Source organism: Sus scrofa, chromosome 5 (assembly GCF_054392235.1).
Source record: "Sus scrofa isolate SSC_HxYL_T2T_F1_AM1 chromosome 5, Sscrofa_HxYL_maternal_Yorkshire_Landrace_v2.0, whole genome shotgun sequence".
NCBI classification, from domain to species: domain Eukaryota; kingdom Metazoa; phylum Chordata; class Mammalia; order Artiodactyla; family Suidae; genus Sus; species Sus scrofa.
The window spans coordinates 55,967,030-55,987,980 of record NC_139387.1 but is presented as its reverse complement, the minus strand read 5'-3'; the positions used below and the strand labels follow the sequence as shown (position 1 = coordinate 55,987,980).

Sequence of the window (20,951 nt, the reverse complement as noted above, 5' to 3'; positions counted from 1 at the left end):
ACGATCAAGTGAATTGGGATCCAAGGAAAGTCAAATGATGAGGACATTTAAAGTAGCTGCAAACAACTCTAAAAGAACGCCCTGAGTCAGACAAGATTCAGATGCAAGCAGTGGCTTTTCATGTGATGCCCAAGGAACGCCCCTGGCATGAGCATTTGGAGAAGAGCTGACAAGGCTGACATGCCTCAGACAGTCTGAGAGTCATCTGGGAGATTGTGCTCATCCTGAATCCAGATCAGAAGCAAACTGTTCTCAAAAGGAAGGTTTCGAATATAAGCCTGAAAAGGTAGAAGACTTGGAGAAAATGGTAAGGCCCTTAAAAACCAGACTTAAGGTCTGAGTCCCCTGTGTGTGTAGTATTCAGGTACTTAGAATGTTTAAGAAAGGGGTGACATGATCTAAATAGCACGTTGGGAAGACTGTCCTAGCAGTGGTAAACAGAGCAGATTATAAAAGGAGATCTTACCTTGGGGAACTTTGCAAAAGTTCAAAAATAAGCTGAAAAGTGACTGACAGAGAGTGACAGAAGGACACGTACAAAGGAAGGGGAAAAATACAAGTGTCATTTTGAGAAATGACTCAACCAGACTTAAAAAATATACTTTCTACATTACAATGGGTACGAGCCCAAGCTTCAGAATCAGAACATCCTGGGTTAAAGTCTCAGCTCCACCACATACCAGCTACACTACTTTGGGCCAGCTCAGTTTCCTTATCTGTATAAGGATACATCAGAAAGTTACTGGAAAAAAATCAATAAAAATAGGAGTTCCCTGGTGGCACAATGGGTTAAGGATCCAGGGTTGTCACTGCAGTAGCTGGGGTTGCTGCTGTGGTACAGGTTCAATGCCTGGCCTGGGAATTTCAACATACAGAGGGCACACTCCCCGCCCTCCCCCCAGAAAAGAAAAAGAATCAATAAAAATAAAAATAAACTGCTTAGCACAATGCCTGGCAAGAGTAAACTATCCATCAACATTAACTGTTATTTCAAGGGCAAAGGTACATAGTGATGACATGCCATGGAAATTATTTGGGGGTGGGGGCTGTCTTCATGTCACATGAAGATAGTCACCTACATTGTAAAGAGTTAACTCCTGTCCTGGCTTCTGTCTGATCTTCTTTACAACACATTTGCCTTTCTGGCTTCTGATCTGGATTCCTGCCAAACATAATCTCTGCCCGACTCTTTCAGGGACCTTATTCTTCAAGCTGCTTGAGCCATTTCTAAACTTAAGCTTTCCACATTTATTTTCAACTTGCCCTCTTTCTCTAATGCTGCCCCCTAGAAGCAATCCCATACTAAACCTGGAGGCGAAAACCCTCGGTGGCTAAACACACCACTTCTTTCTTCCCGGGGAAATATCAGAAAGATTATGTTGAAAGCAAGTGCAATGTTAAACTCGGTTTTTAAGAGTTAACAGAGAGTGTTGTGTTTTTTTTTTTCCTCCAAGGATAGGTAATAGCATCAGATTCTGAAATTAAGCACAGCAGGGAGAAAAAGCCTGCATAGATTTCACAGAGTATCACAGGCCTCTGCAATAAAGCACTTAAAAATGCCTTGTATTGCTAATTCTTTACACAATCTCCTTTTATTTCCAAAGCATTACGCAGGGCTTGAGCCACGAGACGCGCATTGATGTTAACATTATACCGCTTGAATTAGAGCCATTTTTCTACTGAAATTCCTGTTAGGTATAGAATTACTTTTTACTATTTTCCCCCCAATACATTTTCCAGCCTAACTTTCCAGATCAAATGAATGGTTGCCTCATCTAACAATGCTGAACTCACCTTTGCAATCATTACTTTAGCAAGCATTCTTCCTTTGAAGATTCCCATAACCAAGCTTGGAGTTACGTGGGAAATCTGCCTACCTAAAGGGCGCTGGATCACAGGTCACTCTGGGAATTCTAAGCGAAGGAAGGAAGGCAATTCTCTCTTCTGTCTGCTTTCAGTTTCATACCTCCCACCCCATCCTACTCCCACCTCTAGTCAATACTCTTCAGTCACAGATTGAAATCTTCAGCAAATACTTATTCAAGAGCTAGTATCGGGGAGGCACTGTGCTAGGCATCACAGTGGATTTTCGACACAATAAAATGAAAGTGACATGAACAGCAAAGCACTGCTTGGTGAGAGGCAAACAATCAGATGCCAGTTCTACTAAACTCCAAATAGACTAAGAACTCGCAGTTTTATGAAGATCTGCTATTTTCATGATCACCCATCTATTGGTTAGCATTTGTAAAGTTTCTGTTCTCTTTTTAGAAGATGTTTTTGTAGCATTTAAAAGCTTTCTTTTCCAGTCCATGTGGAAAACCAGTCATTTATTCAATAAATATTTATCAAGTACTATGATCATATGGAGAACAAAACAAACTTAGTCCCTGTCCTCACATAGCAATTGCTGCTCCCAAGATAATACACACACACACAGCAGCCTTGTATTTGATCCCACACAAACCTCAGGTTTGTTTCTGCATTGTTTGCTTGTCTGTATGGAAGCACTCTCCTGTAAGGCCCATATTAGTCTAATTACAACCTCGTCCTTGGCTTACCCCACTAGGATTCCTCTTTGGCATACTCCTTCTCGACCTCTTTATAACCACAGTCATCATCATCATCAAACTATCCTAATCTATTTCCCACTATTACGCTCTCACTCCATCTGTTTTTTGTTCATTCATTAAGATAAGGTCTGTAGGAGTTCCCATTGTGGCACAGTGGTTAACACATCCGATTAGGAACCATGAGCTTGCGGGTTCGATCCCTGGCCTTGCTCAGTGGGTTAAGGATCTGGCATTGCCGTGACCTGTGGTGTAGGTCACAGATGTGGCTTGGATCCCACGTTGCTGTGGCTCTGGCGTAGGCTGGTGGCTATAGCTCCGATTTGACCCCTAGCCTGGGAACCTCCATATGCTGCGGGAGCGGCCCTAGAAAAGGCAAAAAGACAAAAAAAGATAAGGTCTCTAAGCCCCTACTATGTTCCAGACACCATTCTAAATATTTGGGGTACAGCACTGAATAAATAAATCAACTTCTGGTCTTCAGTTTACTTAACTACCTGTCCTATTAGAAAGAGCCTTCTAAGCCTGGAATGCACATAACTGCCACCCTCCCCTGCCCCCCACACATACCAACCTCAACCCACTTTGTGTCAGGTCCCCTCACTCCTGACCTTAAGCACACTAGTATTCTATATACTCAAATTTACTTAGGTTCTTTAAATTTTATTTCAAAACTCCTAAAACCAAATCACCAAAAAAAAGTCGTTTGAGCAATCCAACAATCACTCGTGTTTTATCTTGGCACTGCCACTACTCTTTGAGCATCTTACTTTACTTCCATATGCCATCTATATAACTCAGTACCAAATGAAATCAATAAAAAGAATTTTTATCACGGGCTCTTAAAATTTTATGTACAAAAGAATCACTAGTCATGCTTGTTAAAAATTCAGAATTACAGGGCTTCAACCACAGAGATTCGGGTTCCCAAAGTCTGTGTTGGGGCCAAAAAGGTAGATTTTTTTTTCAAAAGCATCCCAGGCAGGTGGTTTTCAGTTAGGTGACTGGTGATCACCTTTGAGACACAGTGTTCTACAAACTCCTTTGATGTCAGTTTTTTATGTATTCAGAAAGCTCTGCTTCAAGTCAGAAAATACTTCCTGTTAAGTATGGCTTAAGCAACATCTATCGGTGTGTTCAATACTCTCTGGGTTAATAAATGGATCAGTGGGTCCTTGATAATAATAACTGGCATTTAGAGATTACACCTCAGGCATCACTTCCAGTGACCGCTTCCCACCTTTTGCTAACTATCCCTGCGGTATGGTTAGCGCTCCCATTTCAGGGATGGGAACCCCACACCAGCACTTTGGCAAGAATACAGGTGGTTGAGTCAAAAAGACTAAAATCCAGGCAGTGATTCTCCTGCTCATGAGCTGAGGAATATAAGTAAGCACCTGACTGCTTGGAGTTTGGCCATCTGTGAAAAGGGTATAATAGCCACCTAATCTGTGGGCTATGAGGATTAAGTGGGATTATCCATGTAAAGCACCTAATACGTACCTGGAACATGGTCGATGCTCAACCACGGTTAGCTCCCCCATTTCCCCATCATGCAGGGCCGCCTGGCTCAGAATGAAGCTTGGTTTGCAAGACAAGTTGGCTCAGCAAGCATTGATCCTGTTGCTGCCCTGTTCCAGGCATTGTGATTGTGCTAAAAATACAGCACAGTGCCCTCAAGGAGCTTACCTTCCAAATGTTTGTCACCTGAGGCTACCCCTTCCAAATCGGGCAGTAGTATACTTGGCATGACCTCCACTTCTCACTTGCTCTGGTGAAATTAGCTCAATGCAGAGTGGTGATGGTGCCAGGAGAAGAAAGACTTTGTGGGAAGAGAAACACTAAGTAAATAAGCAATGAAGTGGGAAGGGAGGTGTGTTGTGGGGCTGAAGTCCCTAGAAATAAATAGTAAACCCATTAACTTTCTTTACAAACTTAAGAGATTGGCTTGGTTGGTTGGTTAGGGTGCATTCAAACTATCGCTTTACTTCCCAATCTAACATGGCAAAGGCACTGCTATTCTGCCTCCTGTAGTAAAAATATAGTGGCTATGAGACTGAGAAAGTAAAGAATGGAAAGTCAGGACAGAATTATAAGAAATGGTATGTGTGTGTTCCAAAGCAGTTCCCAGTGCAAGAGTAAATTAATGAGACTGACTGTGCCAGATACACGTGAGAGACTGCCAACACCATGTAGTAACACCAAGCATCACAAGAACTCACATGCAAACCTCAGCCGGCTTCAGCATTCAGTAGCCATGAAGTGCACCAGGGGATCCTAGCAGACATCCGATCTGAAAGCAGGCCCTAACCCAGGATGGGGATGGACCAGCAACTACAGGGGATACCATAGCTGGCTCAGCAAAGAGCCTCTCCAAATGTCAAGTCTGTCAACCTTTTAAACTAGTGACACTGAAGCAACTAGCACCCACTATTTGGGGAAAACTATGCCAAAAGCCTCACAATAAGCAGTCCTTATCCTGGGTACAGATTCCCTAGAGGGGGCACTTATCCGAGGAATGTGTCAAAAATTAGCTCTCTCTTCCTGCCTCTCATCCTCCTTGGATTCTGAAGTTGAACCCTTGCCAGGTTCCCACAGTACAACACACAGAACCACCTAAAAATCAGGGTCAAAGTACCAGGGGCCTCATGTATCCCAACATGCTAAGTCAATGTCTTCCATCCCCAAAATGCTCCCTAACATGCAGAAGGATCCCCCTCCCCAATATTACTGACAGCCAGTCTCCAATCTCCCTCACAAGTGTCCCACCCCCGATGCTGGCCCAAAAAAAAAAAGCAACAACTCAATTCTCAGTCCAATAACGTCTTTTCTCAGATGTTGTTCTCCCAGTGGGTAGAAGAATGAACTGCTGCAAGGCCACCAGCTCCTCTACAGTTTCTTTTAATTTAAAGTTACAACAGGAGGGAAGAAAAGAGACTTTCTATTAAGGGACAACTCCCTGAAGGGTCTCTTAGCCGACAATCGAAGGACTGCTCATGGCAGTGATCAAATCTAACGCAACAAAGTGCTGGTGGCTCTGTGACTCATCACAGCAGGAGCTCGCGCTGAGGGCCACTTGAGTTCAGTGCTTTGTGGCGCACGGCAAGTTGGTTTAGGAACAGTAACATTGGGGAGCAAAGACTTGCAAGGTGTTTGAGGCTCAAGATAAAATGCAGACTTATAGTGCAAGTTGCTTCTCAACTGAATCGGAGGCCTGGAGGGGTAAGGAAATGAAGAGTGTTCTGTCTACCTCACACTTTAGGGTAAATTACCTGAAGATGGTCAAGTCGGCTGGTCTATTGCATGGTTTACAGCCTGATTAAAAAATAAGGACTAAACTGAGAACTAAACTGAGCTATTTCGAAAAGGCAAACATTAAGGATGTCTGCTTGCATAAAAAATACCTTCGAATTACATGAAATACCTATTGTTTAAATATATACTTACAATCCCCTGACACAATTCAGCTATACCTCTCAGGTGCATTTTATGAGAACATTAAAAAGAGAGAACTATATATGTTGAGCATTTCCTCTGTGCCAGGCATAGTACTACGGATTTGTACATAATCTCATATAACCTCACTTAATCTTGACTAGCACTCTGTGAGGTGATGCTATCATTATGCTGATTTTCCAATGGAGAAAAATAAAGCATCTTAAGAAACCGCTAGGTCTTTTTCTTAGTGACAGGCCCATCCAACCAGAGCGAGTGCTCTGGGCTATACTTCCACACCAGCACTACACCACTCAGATCGCCTGTGGCCAGAATACAGAGGACTCAGTGCCCCCACCTGCTGCCCTTCTCTGTCTCTCGTAGCATTTGTGCTCCAAGGCCCTGCTTCCACCAGGCTGCTCCAAGCCAAAAGCCAAGTACTGAGACCAGTGGGGGTACGTAGATGTAGGCTATTCCTTTAAGACAGAGCAGTCCTCCAATGGCTGGCTCTCATCCACCTAGTCAAACCTTTCTCAGACTGTACTACCATCAAGCTTCTTCCTACTCAATCCTCCTTCCTTCCCTCCCTCCTTGCAAAAGTGTCAAATCTGGTTCACAGCTGAAAAACCAGCCTTCTCCTGCCACCATCCCCTCCAAAAACTTCTTACATATCTAATCCCATTTGGCGTCTGCCTCTAGAGGGACCCAAATTAATGCAATCATCAAGACATATGCTTTTTTAAAAAGCCTTTCCTTTATCTTTGGTCAGCTGTACTGACAGAGAAAGTCTCTGAATAACTGGTAAAGAAAACAAGCACTAATTTCTCCATGTTACTATACATTCTCTCTTCAAACAGGCAATGATACTTTGTGCCTTTCTCCTTGTACCCAGTTGAAACTAGGAGATTCTCTTTGAAGGAACTGTTGACTTTATAGAGCAAAATACTGCAGTTAGACTTACTTCTTTTTCCAAGTGAAATTTCTCTCTCTCCACCTGTGCTAAACTTAATATAACCCAGAGGCAGATGACTCTCAATGGATTAAAAATCACAATAAATTTTCACTAGTTGATACCTGTAATAAGAAATCAAAAATGATAACAAAAGCTCTATAGCTAGATCCCAAAGTTTTGTTTGCCTTTACCTAACATGTAGGATAAAATCACTGAAGGAACATTTATATGAATAAAAGCTAGAATTCACACTTGCACAAAATACAGCCTCTTAATAAAACCACGTTGTCAGAGATCATAAATAGATGTTAACTGAATCATGATTTTAAAGTGTTGATCTCAGCCTCAGGAAAGCGATATATTCTTCTCCTTGGATTCAAATAGGTTCAAAGAAAGTACAAAATGAAGCTTCAGACATTATTAATGATCAAAATGAAGATGTGACAGAAGGGAAAGAAGAGTGTAGCTAACATTTACTGAGCATCTAGCTCATGAGAGAACCTACGCTAGGAATCTGATATACAATATCTAGCATAATCCATGCAATATCCCTACAAGAAAAAGGACTACAAGCTCCAGCTTTAGAGGTTAGCATAAGGGGCAAAGAACTGAATGTTCAAAACTCCAAGTGAAGTCTTGGAAGAATTATAAATAGACCTAACTGAAAAGTTCCAAAAGGTAGTGGGATAGCTTCTTTTACATCCTGGTTCCCTACGGAATTGCCCACCTCCAAGACTTTAATTGGTGCTGCAGTGATAAGGCATTGCCTAAGCTTCTGGGGAATGCCAACTGGGGGTCATCCCTGTAATGGCAGCACTATTTGTCCCCTTTGGACATGGGGTAGCATATCACCATGAAGTAAATGAATGGCAAGTAACTGAGCATCAAAAATATGATCAGGTGAGTTTTTTAATGAACTTTCAGCAATAATGAATGGACCTCTACCTGTAGAATTCAATACCACCACCACCTCCACGGCTGCCACTTCCTGAAGATGCTTTTTTTCCAGGGTGTTTTGGGGGATTTTCTAAGGCTCAGTATTTAAAGGGTGGTGATTGCATGTATTCTTTAAATACATTCATTTCACCCCTAATTTTATCAATATGCTGACCCCACTGAATATCATCCTTACTCAAAAGCAATTACTGTCCTATAAGGTATGATTTGAGTGGTACAACAAGAAATCCCTATGTTTATAAGTATTTCTTCCTGGCAGTTTCACCTGATACTCCACTTCTTTCTCTAAGGAATTAGATGGTCATAATAAACTGTAATAAGAATAAGAATAAGAATAATAATAGCATTCAGTTAGAGAATTAAACCATAATGAGCTATTACCACCTTTGAATTCATTACTTTATGAGCCAGAGGTTAAATTGGGCAAATGGGGCAGAAATGCAGGAAAGTCCATTAAAGCACCCTGGGCTATTACCAAGGGCCCATGCTAAAGTTCAGGCCCCTGACTAGGAGAGCATTCAAAGGCACCCATATAGGCAGATAAAGGGGTAGAAGTTTGGAGGAAACAAACCAAAAAGTATATTCCCCTTTTCTTAATAAACAAGAACACTGAAGATAGCAAAGTTTATTTTTAAAAGTGCCATAGAAATGTCCCAGTATGGCCCAGCTGAAAGTGACTAAAAGCACCTGAGTGTCTGCCTTGCTTCTAAGGCATAAGTGCTCCATTTTTCCCCCTTTAAATATAAAAATTCATTATTTTTAAGCCAAAGGTTAGATCCTTGCTTCATATTCTTAGAAACTTCATTTTACTCTTCTGTTAAGAGCAACTTCATATGCAAATGAACTGTTGGTTTAACTGAAGACCATTAAATAACATTTCTGTATCTAAAATCCTTCTCCTAAACGTCACGTATGAGTGATAATTTATGTTATATTATACATGGAAAATAACAAAGACCCCACTCTCATTTACTATCCCCACTCCCTAAGGACCCTCAAATGGGAAATGGAATAACAAGACTGATCATAATTGGATAAGAACTATAATTCTTTAATTCATTCATCAAATTGAGGCATTTGGAACAGTTTATTTACAGAGTTGTTTAGACAGTTTTGTGTGGTGTTTTTTAAGATAAACCAAAATGCCTTTCTGAAAGAAGTTTCAGATCCCAAATCATTAACATATGAAAACCAAATGCAGACAATTTACAAATGGGTGTTTTAAAACAATGTTTGGAACAAAATTGGACTTTTATTTTATTAACTATCTACAAATCTAAGTCGAGGATGTAGTTTATTTGAACCAGCCAAGGACTTTCCTCGCCTTTAAAATAAATCTACATTTCTCAGGCTGAAAACCTGTGACAAGTGTGTGAGGGAATGCACTGATTTCAGGCCCAGACAAATAAGTTTTCCAAGCTACTCTCAAAACTCTAATTATAGCATTCTCTACCACTGGAGGTGATCAGATATTGAGTGAATCATCCATGTTATGCCAATCAAACATCTAAACACTTTTACCTGCTAGAAAGCTAAACAGTATTCACCACTAGAACTCTAAGTTGAAACTCAGTGTATTTTAGAAGATTTATAAAAACAAGTTTTACCATATCTTGCACATTATATTTTTTATATAATCTGCACATACCTTCAAAACATTGATTGCCTATCACTCAATAAAGGGATAGAGCTATTTCAAGAAGACAGTATATTCTTTTAATCGTTATATCATATTTTTATTTGCTTTATAAGAGAAAAATTCTCCACTCAAATTCATTCTTTTAATTGGAAAATGAGGTTTTAAACTCTCTCTATAGCTTGTGCCTTACCCCCAAAAAGGACAAAGAAAAAGAAGCTACACCTGAGTATAAACAGCACTCTTTTGCTATTTACTATTTATTCTGTACACTCCACAGATAACATCTTTATAATCGTATATTCATTTTTTTCTTTTACAAAACCATGTGCCAGTCTAAACAGGATGTTGTGCATTTACACATAGGTTAACTTGAAATAACCACTGGATCTCAAATGCCTGGTTATTTACCAAATTTGAGTTTTGAATCCTGTATGCCATTCAACCAGAACTGTTTAATCTCAATGACAAAATACAGGCTTTCTGTGATAAGAGTTGAAGCTCTCCTTTCCTGTATTGAGTACTCTTTTAAGTCTATGTCAGATTGGTTCGATATTGCCCAATCCAAAAGGCTATAAAAAGAGAGTTTTTAAAACCCACAAGCAAACAAAAACTCTGTTATTCTTCATGTACAAGGTTGTTAGAAGACCACTGGAAAGAAAGGAAAAAAAAGAAAGAATTTCAAGCGAGTATGCCACTATATAATTAACACAAATAACTAAATAATTATGCACATCCCTTCCCACCCCCACAATTAAATGTTTTTAAACAACTCATGTGATGAAAGATCTACCTTTTAGGCAAACAAAAGCAATGCCTACCAGTTTCAGGATTTAACTGATGCTGTGTTGCATCAGTTTTAAGTGATGCTTATGATTTTTATCTTGTATACTTCTGAGGACTAAACAGTTGATGACATAATCGGCAGGAGAACTTTACACAATGCCTAAAAGAACTTTCAGTGTAAGTACTTAGGATTTTAAATCATTGTGGCTGAATTTATCTAGGCTTCAGCCTCAGAGCTATATTTAAATCAGGAAGAAGCACCCCCAGAAACTCTGTCCCATGTATCTGCATTTGAAACCAGATTCCTTCCCTATCAGAGTTAATAGCAGTTCATGCACAGCTGAATTCCTTCAAAATTAGACAGATCAAAATTTAGCAGTTCTGTAAAGACTCTAAGAAATCGTCCTCCTTTTAAATGCTATAAAAGTCAAACTTAAAAAACATTTCCGTATACTTTAAAACCATCTGGCCCTTAACCTAATCACTCTTGGCAATCGAGCCTCACTCCTGTAATCCTGATCAAAAAAACTCTGCTCTGGTTTTTCTGATTGAAATGTCCATTGCCTACAAATCTCCCACGCGCCTACTTGATTGGCCTGTTTTGTTTGTGTGGCTTTTTTTTTTTTTTTTTTTAAGGATACTAGGGGCCATTATTTATGAACAGCAAGGAAACAAATCACTCTGTCTAGTCCCTCTGCAGATTCCCACATTTATTACCCCAAATCCCACAGATTTCCCTTGGTCTTGCCCTTGACTAAAGAACTGTGCTGGGCCTGAAGGGAGTCTCTGGGGAAATCGGCTCATGCCTTTCTAGACAAACTACGTTGGATATCTGGATATTGTGAGGATCTCAACTGAGTTAGAACAAATCCTTAAACTTTTCTCAAGAAGTACAGCTGTACCCAGAGTGCCTGGGTTGGCTGACACTGAAAATACAGGTCTGCATATTCACATAATTCTTCATTTTTTACCCACTTTAGCTGTGAAGGGAAGGCATCAAAATGAATTCCCACTCACCACACTGAATTTAGTCACAGAGACCAATGTCTTCAGATATTCACCAGGGTCAATCTATTTATTAACAGATTCGCTTTGCAACGTGTAAGGAAAATTACTATTAAAATATGTAAACAGTGCTTCGTGTGCATCGATGCCAGCAGATCAATACTCAACAAACTGCTGCTATCAAATGCAAACATTTCCAAATCCAATTTGATTTCAACTCCTATAACCTCTTTTCCTGGCTTTTTACTGCAGCCCCAAAAGTGCAGGCGAGATTTCCCAAAGCCGCGCTTAAAGTGACACAACACGTGAGCGGTCTCCAGTTGGTACACGGGCGCAAGGTGGGGGGAAAGTACTTGCAATTAAAAATTAAAGCTTCCGGTCTCTGAAATCTCTAAAATCCTGAAGGATGAAACTCGTTTCCGAAATCCCCCGGGGGGGGGGTGAAGAGGGAGGAGGAATGGGGGGGGGAAGGAATGGCAGAAAGCGAAACAAAAACATGTAAAGGGGGAGCGCACAGGTTACGGGCTGGGCCGGGGGTCGCCCTGCAGTCCTAGGAAGGGTCAGGACCCCGGTCCAACTTTGAGGGGCGTCGGCCGAGATGCCCGGACGAGCCCAGGATTTTCCCTGCGCTCCTGCCCTCCCTGCTCCTCACCACCTCCGCCGCCACCACTTGCAAAAACAATACCGGCGACAGCACGCAGGCTCCCCAAGCAAAATATAAAGTTATCCCATTTCCTGAACCGGGGCCAAGCCCGCACTCCGGGGTCCCCGCGGTCGGCCGCCCCCCGAGGGTGACAGGGCCGCCGCCAGCCTCCAACCGTCTCCCGCCTCCCCGCGCCCCCACCCCGTCCCCCTCCCTCTGTACTTGAGGAAACTCCGGCGGCGGCCCCCTCCCTCCTCCGCCGGCTCTCCAGCTGGAGCGGCGAACGAGTGCGGAGTGGCGGGCAAGGCGAGCGGCAGAGGGGAGCTCTGCGCCTTGGAGGGCTGCCCACAACCACGTCGGGACCAACAACAAAGTTAAAACGCAGCGATTCACGCACCTTACCGGCTCTCCTCAACGTCTCCTCCGGCGTGGGATGCAAAGTGGCACAGCGGCGGGCCGGGGGCCCCCGGGAGGAGACTGGAGATGGGTTTTGGTGGCTCGCCTTTTTCACTGTGTGTGTATGTGTGTCTCTGTGTCTGTGTGTGTCCGTGTGTGTGTGTGTGTGTGTGTGTGTGCGCGCGCGCGCGCGCGTCCCTCTCCCCCCCGTCGCTCGCTCGCGCTCCCCGTGTAGCTCTCAAGGACGAGGTGAAATCCCTTTGCTGGTCATGAGGCGGCTTCGGAGACAAACAACACAATGCGAGTGCAAATAACAAAAGGCAAAAAGACAGTCGGAACAATGGGGGAGGCGAGGGCAGCGCACCCGCCGCCGGTCAGCGCGGCCCGGCGCCCGCCCCGGGGGGTGCGGCGGGGGCGGGGGCGCGCGCGGGGGCGGCGCCGGGGGCTCGCGCTCCCTCCAGGTCGCCCCCGGGCTCCCGCAAACCCACCCTGACCTCCTTCCTGCCGCTCGCCGCCCGGCCGCACTCTCTGTCCATCCGAAGGGAAGGCGCCCCAGAGTTTGCGTCCCCGTCTGCTGCAGAGTAACTAGATTGTAAATAACGCGGCGATGACCCACACCGTGCAGGAATGTTTAAAAAAAAAAAAAATCTGCCCTCCATTTAAATGAGCGATAAAAAGAAATGGCAGGAGGGGAAGGAGGCTGGGAGAGGGGGATATCTCTAGATCTCGGTGGAGCTCGCGTCTATAAATACGCATTCATGTTTAGTCAAGTCCCCTTTGTCAACTTCTTCCCTGCGCTGGAACCTCGCCGGCTGTCCTGTAACCATTACCTGGGCCCTTTCGTGTCGCCCACCCCCGTTTGCACACGGTAAAGCCGGCGCGGAGAGCGCGCGTGGGGGTCTGCGGAAGTCCGCGGAACCTTCTGGGAGGAGAGCCGCCGTCCGCCCAGCGCCGAGGCTGGGAGCTTCGAGACGTTGGTTTTTAAAGCGACCACTGCCTCCCCGAGAGCGGCTCTGCGCCCGCAGGCCCCCGCCACCGGCACTTTGCACCCACCTACTCCTTGGCGGGTAGGGGGCAGAAAAGTTTTGAGGCGCTCTCATCGCAGCCTCCGGGGTGGTTGAACTGGTTTTTGTTTTGTGTGGCCGAAGCCAAAAATCCCAGTGCCCAAGAACCGGGGAATGATGTTTAGGGGTCTAAAACGGGTCGGTGCTAGGCTTCGACTCCTTGTTCTGCGACACTAGAGTCCGCGCTGGAAGGATAGAGCAAGACCCTCGGAGTTGCATCACCTCTGGAAGAAACTCCGTAGGTAATGCTCAGAGCAGAAGCTGTGGGGCTGATTTGTGTGTGCTCTGACAGCTCCCGGGCTGCTCCGGCGCTTATCTCTACCAATCTGACTTTCCTTGACTTAAAACAGCTGCCGGTTCGCCGGGGGTGGGGGGAAGAGGGATCCTATTAAATCTCCAAACTAGGGTGGAGGAGCGGGGGAGTCCTCACGGATCTTCCTAGATCTGGTCTTCCAGAAAGGGACAGAGAGGGAGGGAGATGCCTCGAGGGAGGCAACGGGTCTGGAGGAGGGTGACGGAGAAGGGGAGTAAGACACAATACGAGCAACACGTTTCTTTTTGTCGCTGTTGGCTTCTCCAGCATGATGCTGATTTGCATGTTCTCTGCCCCCATCTCGGCGATCTTCTTCAGGCGCGCATCCATTGACTGAGCCGCGTCTCTCGGCACCCCCAGCATTTCCCAGAGTGCAACAACACCACCCGAGATCAATGACCAGTCTGTTTATTCTTGACGCGCCGGGAAGAGCAAGGCACTGAAGGAGCATGGGAGGAAGACTTGGGGCTTGCCTCTTGGCGACCTCTCGCAGACTTTTTCTAGCTGGATTTCTAAACGGCAGCTAGCAAGCAAATAGAGTTCCTCAATGCACGCCATCACATACCAATGACGATATATTCATCTAGAAATGTGATACATCCTTTTTCCCCCCACCCCCTTTCACCTTTTGTCGATTTGTCTCTGGAGGTGGATTGCTAATACCTGAGATTTTGCACTTGTCTAGGGCGGAAACTTTCTGGGGTGTTTGACGATTGATTATTTGGTACCTGCTTTCTAAAAATGGCTAAACACCTTTCCTTGGAACAAAAGTGAGAAATGCAAATCCTAATAACTCAAGGCAAAAATTTCAAAGTGTAAGCACAGTTATTATCCACTCCCACAAAGAAAAGCTTACTCTTCCACAAATATTTGATAGCATAGAGCCCAGTAATTAAGAGAACAATCAAATAAACTCAAGGCTTTCATGGGGACTCTAAATTATCATCTGCCTAGAATTTATAAGCGGTGTAATCATTTGCCAACTTGGATATAGCTCTAGATATAGCATTCTAAATGTGTATCCTTAAACAGTTAAGTTTTCTTAAGTATTTAATGAGCGAGATCACGGATAATAATAATATTCAAATTGCTGGATCAATGTGGCCTCACCAACTGTGTGAAAAAATTCCCTTCATGTGTGCATGAAACGTCTTGCCTATATGTTACCTTTCCTAACATTTCCTATGCATGCAAGCAAGCTTCAAGTCTGAGCCACTTGCATAATAAGAATATAAGAATACCTAAGAATGCATCAATAATTGTGCTGTACCTTGAATTTAAGTGTAATTTTTATGCTAAAGAGTTCTTGGCATATATTACATGATTTATCCTCATAACACATATGTAGTTGCTTTTCACAGCTCTTAGTATGAAGGTCCTTATATAATGTAAAAGAAGCAAATCAGGCCAACTGCAAAAAAAAAAAAAAAAAAAAAAGCCTCTCGCTACCAGTTATATGAAAAGAAGTAATTTTTGACAGTTTACTGTGAACTTCCTCTTCCTCTCAGCCCACAGTCAGTGAAAATTAAGGGAAAGAGTGAGTCCTTTTCCTCTAGCTCTCCAGCCAGTGGGTGACAAGCATGCCTGGGTGCCCTAACCCCACCAGACAGAGCAGTGCTGCCTTCTCAGGGTTTCAGCCTGTACTGCTTCTTCAGTGTAAGAACGGAGGCTTCCTACTTGCAGGAGAAGAGAGCTGGGCAGAGGGAAGAAGGGACTGTCACAAGCTGCCTAGTGAGATATTGGTGAAACTTGAATTACACCAACCTCTTCTTTTTTGCTCCTACGGGCAGCAGAACTTCCAACCATTTATGATTATTGAAACCACATGGCCTTAAGACTAACCCATGATCATTATATAGCAACAGCATAGCTGATCAAAAACCTCCAGTGAAATGTTTGTTTGTGTTAGGCTTTTAAAAAAAATACCCGTATTTGAGGCAGGGCTAACACATGAAAGATCAGTGTTTCCATTTATCAAGCATTTACTATGTCCTAGGCTCTTGGCCAAGTGCTTTTTTTCATGTATTTTGTCTCTACTTCTTACCACAAACTTGTAAGAAATGTTACATCCCTGTTTTGCAGATGAGAAAACTAAAGCTCGGAAAGGTTACGTGACTTGCCCAAAATCATACAGCTTCTAAGTGGTTGTGCCAGGATGCCAATCCAGACTGCTCTGGCTTTAAGCTTCATCATAATGCACTTACACTTTATATTAGGGGCAGTTTTTGGTGAGAAATATCATTTCATGAAATGCGTCCATTTAAAATACCAAATTTACACTATGTACAGTCCAGACATGAACTGTATTGTTATTCTCATTCATGTTGGTTATTAGATGATTGTGAAATTTCAAAAAGAAAAAAACCTAAATGTGCCATATAAAGGAGTATCCATATATATTAAATGTAAAAGATATTTAGCAATATATATAAAGTGGTTTTATTTTATAGGCTAAGCAATGTATATTATACATACATGTGCATATATCCATATTATGTATATCATAACATCAATAGCTAAAGTTTTTGAATCTATATAATTTTATAAGCATTGTTCTAAATGCTTTACATGTATAAACTCAGTTAATCCTCACAACCACCCTATGAGGTACATACTTTTATCATTTTACAGATTAGAAAACTGAAGCACAGAGAGGTTTTATAATTTGTCCAAGGTTACACAATCAGCAGATGATGGAGCCTGGACTCAAATCAAAGTGCTATAGCATATACATATATGTGTGTGTGTTCAGTTGTGTATACATTAAAAGTACATATACACATATACTCATGGACATGCTATGGTTTTTCCTTGATTAGCATGGGGTGGAACTGCATAGGTCTACTTATACACAGGTTTTTTTCCAATAAATTCCATTTTTTCCAATAAATTCCAGTACTATTCCATTCTCACTCAGCTGAATCTGCAGTTGGTGGAATCGCTGGATGGGGAAGGTAGACCCTGGGATTTGCGAATCCGGGGATTTTAGTGTCAGGGCAGGTCCTGGAACTAATCCCCTGTGGATCACCAAGGGACAACTACGTAGATATAACTCTCAAAATTGGGAGGGAGGAATTAAGCCATATCAACTGAGATTTGTTGCTTCCTCATATTCTAATTCCCTCCGGAGGCACTAGAAACATTATTGTTAGGAGAGGTCTTTACATTTGCCAAGGTATGGAAGAGTCTCTAAAAATTTTTGAGGCAATCTCAAGCCCTCCAACCTATTTGGAGGCCTTGGGGGGAAATGCTCGTAAATACATTTTAGGAGTGAACAATATTTGACCCTAGATAATTGTCACAAAGTTCATTTTAGATTTATTTGGTCATATATGTTAAAAAGAGCAGAGAGAGAGAGAGTACTTGGGAATCCTAAAGAAGATAGTGAAGGATACTAATAAATACAAAAACCTGTGACCAGAGAAGTAGAGGGAAATTTAGAGGATCCAAGAAACCAAATATGTCATGTCATCTAAATGGGTCTGAATTATCCATTTTTACTATTTTTTTTAAGTCAGGGTTGTTCGTCAACCCTTACTCCATCAAGGAGTAACAAAAATATGTTGTAAAATGGTGATTTAAATTTAACAACTGTGGACTCAAACACTGACACTGCTCAAAGGAACCTTAAAATATTTGATAAGAATCCCCAATATATGAGTGGTTTATGCCATGCCTGTTTTCACCTGTCTCAGCAAACACAATATGCACATCAAATTTTAAAAGGGAGCTTCTCCACATCAATCAGCTTTGAGAAAATACTGTGAGATCTTCTTCTCCTCTCTCCCAATAAGGGGTTATCTGTGGAAGGAAAAATCACTGACAACAATCTTCTTTCCTTAGGCGCGCTTCATGCTGCTAACTCCTGAGTTACTGACATCTAAACCCTTAACTCTACTGGCCTAATGTGCTTCCTCAGAAAAGCTGGAAAAGATACCCTATACCTAACAGATGCCACACATTAAGTTCTTACTGAAAAAAACTTTTAAAGCCCTATTACAGATACATATGTTTTCATTTAAAAACTACTATGAAATCGAGTGTTCTTTTATTTAAACATTCCCCTGTGGTTCTACGAATTAAGGATCAGTAGTACTATATTAACTGAGAGCCAGCCCCAACTGGTTAAAGACAGTTGGTAAAACTGCCAACACTGGTTTTGTTGCAGAAGTTGACTGAAATGTGAGGCAGGCGGCATATACATTTAAAAGTGAATTCTAATTTTTTTAAACCTTTTCATTTTGGGAAGTATTTAGGATGAAACTTTTTTATTTCAGCCATACTTTTGAAAAGGGGAAATAATGTATAAAACGCAGATACTTTACAGAACCAAAGCCACAACTGCATTGCTCTTCTTAGTGAAGTGTGTTTATTATTCTGATTGTTAAATTTTCCTTTCCTGGGAGAAAAACCAGAGAGAATAAGATCGGTTCTATTCAAGTGAAACAACTTGTAGTTCCCACATCTCATCTCTTAATTTTACTGTTTTTCAATTTGACTCCTGTTATTTAATTTTAAATAATGAGTATACAATCTGGGAGGATTTAAACATGTAAAAATTGGGTTTTTTTAATATGTAGATTTCTTTCAGGTATGGTTTTCACAATATAGTCTGTGCTCTCTATTGCTGTAACCTTAATATCAAAAATATATAAAGTTTACATGCAATGAGATACACTGATTTGGTTTACAAGGAAAAGGGTAATGGTTGATATATTTTGCTGATTTACAATTGGTAACAGAACAACTTATCAAGCAAGGCAATAATGTTTCAAGCTTCAATCCCGTTAAGTTTTAGGTATTTGGGTCTATGAATTCATGATTTCTCTTTTTTCTGTTACTTCTTTCAGATTTTTGGTATTGTATTATCAAAAGCATCGTAAAATATGTGAAATATTGTGGTCAAATGAAAGAAGAAACAAAATGAAAATTCGGCAAAAGCACATAAAAGAAAGAGGGTGGTTAAAAAACATCATTTAACAACACTCTTTGGGGAACTCCCCGGTGGTCTAGGGGTTAGGATTCAGCGCTTTCACCACTGCAGCCCAGGTTCGGTCCCTGGTCTGAGAACTGAGATCCCACATCAAACTGCAGCACACCTGAGTCCCCATCCCTCCCCCACAAAAAAGTAAAAAGTGTCCTTTGTATTTGAATTCCAGTAAATAAAATCTCAATCTAAGTCATCTAGGACTCCAACTTCTCATTAATGCTAATACACATAAACAAATTTAGAATTTAATTCGTAGGTTGATTTCTTAAGAGACTATGGTAAATTACTGCACTCTAAACTAAAATGTTTTACAAGCTCAAAATGGCTGTTTATTGGTGACCTCCTTGTACCAGAGACGGTGCTAGAATTGAGCCACATACTGAAGCCACACTTCAGCCTCTCCAGCAGCCAGGAAGGAAGAAAATCGTCCATTTCCATATTTACAATTGTTAGGGAGAAGACCAATTATTCCTGACATCAAGAATAAATATGGAGCTCCTGTTGTGACTCAGAGGGTTAAGAACCTGACATAGATTCCACGAGGATGCAGGTTCAATCCCTGGCCTCGCTCAGCAGGTTAAGAATCTGGCATTGCCAGTATAGGTGGCAGATGCAGCTCAGATCCTGTGTTACTGTGGCTGTGGTGTAGGCCCGCAGCTGCGGATCCAACTCAATCCCTGGCCTAGGAACTTCCACATGCCACAGGTGTAGACTTAAAGGAAAAAAAAAAAAAGACTGACTAGAAAATTTTCTTGGGGAGAGGGCCTTCCTCTCAATGATACTGAGTAATGTTAAGAAATACTTCTGATAGATCAAGACAGTAATGAATTTCAGAGGATTGTTTTTTATAATCCTATTGGGAGAGACACTTCTCCATGGGTCTCTCATATTCCTACAGGTCATGCAAGGTAGGCCAAGAAAGCCCAAACCACTCTTTTACCCAGGCCATTTCTCAGGCTTGTGTTCACAACAAGAAAACTTTGAGGTGTGAGATAACGTCTCCCTCCAAAATAAAGAGTAAGTTTACTTACTGGTTTTCATAAAAGCGGTGGATTCTCCGAGGTCGGTGTTTCTCACTTCCCTGCCAGCCCTCTGCATGCACAGCATCTAACCCTCTCTTCTAGGCATGTGAAGTCTTTCTTCCCCTAACAGCAATCCTGGCCTATACTGGTTGGTCCCCTCTTTGGATGGTAACCCAGACAAAAGTGGATATAGGAAATTTGAGCCTAATTCCAGGGCAAGCACCCAGAATATCTCTTGGGATTGATGAGGTCTTAGATCATTGGGAGAATGACCACTCACTTTAGTCTTGTTCATCCAGCTGCCACACTTGGCCCTCTTCGGTGGACATAACAGAGATCTGTAAGTTTGATGAAAATGCCCTGTTTCACGTGCACCTCACCTTTCCAGACAAAAGGTCTAGATCTGAGTTGGGGTGATTAGAGAAAGGGGAAGTTAAAACTGTTGGGATGAATACACAAATTTCATGGCTGTGGAAGGAGAACAACAATCCTGGCCCTTGGAGGGAGAACACCTCAGACCTGGGGAGGTGTTAAGGATGGGGTGGGAGGAGTTCCCATTGTGGCTCAGCAGAGTATCCATGAGGATCTGGGTTGGAACCAGTGGGTTAAGGATCCAGTGTTGCCATGAACTGTGGTGTAGATCACAGACCTATCTCAATTCATGTCTGAATTGCTGTGGCTATAGCATAGGCTGGCTGCTGTAGCTCTGATTCGTCCCCTAGCCTGGGAACTTCAAGATGCTACAGATGTGGCCCTAAAAAGCCAAATAAAAGGGGAAGAGGTGGGGTGGGAAACAATTAAGGCTCTCTTTGCCTCCTAGACCCAGCATCCCAGTCTGCCAAAAAGAAGCTACAGCTGACAGTCTGACTCCCCACTGGCTCATCATCTCCATCTACTTGCTAGGAAACAGGAAACTCATGTGGACCTGGTGGCTCATGAGGCCATCTTCTGCTGCTCTTGATGCCACTGAGAGCACCTCCAGTGTGATTCCTCTCAAGTAAAAACACAAACACAACTTTTTTTTTTCACTCTGATACAAATTCAAATGCTTCTCCTGATACCATAGCTTTCTTGGCTTATGTTATATATAACATCAAGGCTGCAACCCCTGGTGACACGGCTCATGTGGCTTAAATAAAACAATGTAGTGGTAACCCAAACCAAGTTTCACAGCACATCACT

The 20,951-nt window shown here is 42.5% G+C and overlaps 2 long non-coding RNA genes across 7 annotated transcripts in view; one reads left to right on the top strand and one right to left on the bottom strand.

Annotated features, from left to right (window-relative positions):
- LOC146403381 (uncharacterized) overlaps positions 1 to 13,480 on the bottom strand; it is a 479,111-nt gene extending 465,631 nt beyond the window's left edge. For 4 of the 6 annotated variants that reach the window (XR_014803745.1, XR_014803744.1, XR_014803743.1 and 1 more), the window contains exon 1: positions 13,211 to 13,480. This is a non-coding gene — a long non-coding RNA (uncharacterized LOC146403381). Of the gene's footprint in view, positions 1 to 1,794; positions 1,957 to 12,874; positions 12,968 to 13,210 lie in introns of those variants that run through there. The other 2 variants (XR_014803747.1, XR_014803750.1) reach the window with 2 other exon arrangements.
- On the top strand, positions 13,153 to 18,940 carry LOC146403380 (uncharacterized). The gene is made up of 2 exons (XR_014803752.1): positions 13,153 to 13,686; positions 14,025 to 18,940. It is a non-coding gene; the product is annotated as an uncharacterized LOC146403380 (long non-coding RNA).
- The last annotated feature ends 2,011 nt before the right edge of the window (positions 18,941 to 20,951 follow it).